Below are 2,251 nucleotides of genomic sequence, written 5' to 3'. Positions count from 1 at the left end.
TTGATTAAAACAAGCAAACTAACTAACTAACTAATTAACAAACAAACAAAACAGTATATAAAATCAAAACAGATAAAATCAGAACAGTAGATAAAATCAGTAGTTAAATGTAAGTTTTGAAATTTAAGCTTAAAAGTGTGGATTTGGTGCTTTATTCAAATGCAGCTGAGAACAGGTGAGTCTTCAACCTGGATTTAAATAAACTGAGTGTTTCAGCTGATCTGAGGCTTTCTGGGAGTTTTTTCAACCCCCCCTCCTGGGGGGACAGTTTTTTGGGGCTTTCCCGAGAAAATAAAAAATTTTAAAAAAAATAAGGGCGAGGCCGGATTAAGAAGAAACGGCCTCTGATATGTAGCTTCTCTCGGTGTCCCTGGTTTCTGACTCTGGGACTACGGTGATAAGCGGACTCCAGGATTCCAGATTGAGCCTGAGGGGATCTGGAAGCAAGGTTTCATGACTGGGATGTCATGGTGAGGGTCTCAGCGTGATTATGTTATTTTGTGTCCTTATATACCTATTCAGGGCTTGTAAGCTCATTAAATATGTAGTGCCAGGGTCATCGACGACAACTGTTAAAGAGTACTATCGCTCTGACGGCTCGACGGAGCGTCACAGGCCAGTGGTAAAGCTTCATCCACGCCTGGTCCGGCCTCAGCTCCACCTTCGTCTTCGTCTGGCCCGGCCTCGCCTGGTCCTGCGGTTGCCACACCGCCGTCAGAGCCAGCTCGACCTGTTCCGCCTGGCCTCTGCCAGCCGTTTTCCAGGCCACTAAGTTGGCATCATGGCCTTCGGGGACGGCCTCCGGAAGGAGTTCGTCGCCGCCACTGGCATCGCGGCCGACCTCCAGAACTGCCCAGTGGCCGCCGTTTCTGTGTGCACGGTCGGCCTCCAGAACTGTTTGCCCGTCGCCGTGTGCACGGTCGGTCCCCTGAACTTTTCGTGGACTCAGGCTCCTTGTTTTTTGCTTGGTTTCTGTCCCTCTGTCCTGGACCCCCTCCGCCCACCCTGGCCTGGTGCTTTGTGCTTTTTTTGTTTGGGGCTGTTGGGAGCCAGCCCTTAGAGGGGGGGGTACTGTCACGGTTCTGGGTCCGTTGTGTTAATGATGATGATGATTATGATGTTTATTATTAGAGTTTCATGTTTGTGTTTAGGATTTGTTCTTCGGTTGGGTCTGCTTAGTATATGTCTAGTTCCATGTGTCATTCTCTGTCTGTCTCTCAATGTAAAGTCTGCATGCTTGTTTGGTAATTCATGTTTCCTGTTTTATTGTGAAGGTCTTTGTCTTATGTTAGTGTGTGCAGCTTGGTTCCCCCCGTCTCGTTAACCCTGATCTCTCCCAGCTGTGTCTCCCTCCTGTTGCCCATTCGCTGATTACCACCCTGTGTATATTAGCCCTGTGTTTTCCTGTGCTCAGTGTCGCGTCGTACCCTCAGACCCTGCCTGTGTGTTCCTGCTTGGTTTCATGGTTTGGTTTTGGTTTTTGTTTCATGCCAGCAATAAAAACTGTGGTTTTAGTTACATTTCGTCTCAGAGTCCTGCATTTGGATCCACATTTCCACCTGCCCGCACACAGAGCCCTGACAGAACGACGCGACCAGTATGGATCCAGCGGACTCACTTTTCACCTCTGAGGGAGAGAATCTCGCGCACCTATGGGATTACTGTTGGAGGATAATCCACGCTGCGAGCCCCTACAAGAGGCAGCTGGAGGTAGTGTTTTTTGATAATTTTTTGTCATCCACTGCCTCCACCGTCAGTTTTCTGAACATAAATGGACTTAAGCAAATAATAACAGCTCTAAGAGCGAGGCTAGCCTTCGAACTGTTTGGCATGGGCGGCCCAGGGAAAGAGGATTCAGTTGTTCTCCTGGAGGCCCTCGCCACCTGGTACTCTCAACGACAGCAGCATTTTTTGCCAAGGTTTATTGCCAAATCGTTTGATCCATCCTTGAAGAAGAAATGCAACCCACGCCATCATCACCCAACCACACTTCCATTCTCACCTGTAGTACGGACTGGTGCAGTTTTCATTTCCACACCTTCAGCTCAGTTTTCTGATCAGCAGCCACCTTCAGCTCAGTTTTCTGCTCAGCAGCCGTCTGTAGCTCAGTTTCCAGTGTCCCCTGCTCAGCATCCGTCTGTAGCTCAGTTTCCAGTGTCCCCTGCTCAGCATCCGTCTGTAGCTCAGTTTCCAGTGTCCCCTGCTCAGCATCCACCTGAGCAGCATCCACCGCTTTCATCTCAAATTCAGT

The sequence above is a fragment of the Haplochromis burtoni genome, unplaced genomic scaffold (assembly GCF_018398535.1).
Source record: "Haplochromis burtoni strain Fernald_Lab_line unplaced genomic scaffold, NCSU_Asbu1 Contig_1506, whole genome shotgun sequence".
In the NCBI taxonomy this organism is placed as follows: domain Eukaryota; kingdom Metazoa; phylum Chordata; class Actinopteri; order Cichliformes; family Cichlidae; genus Haplochromis; species Haplochromis burtoni.
The sequence above is the reverse complement of the archived record's forward strand: the minus strand, read 5'-3'. Positions refer to the sequence as shown.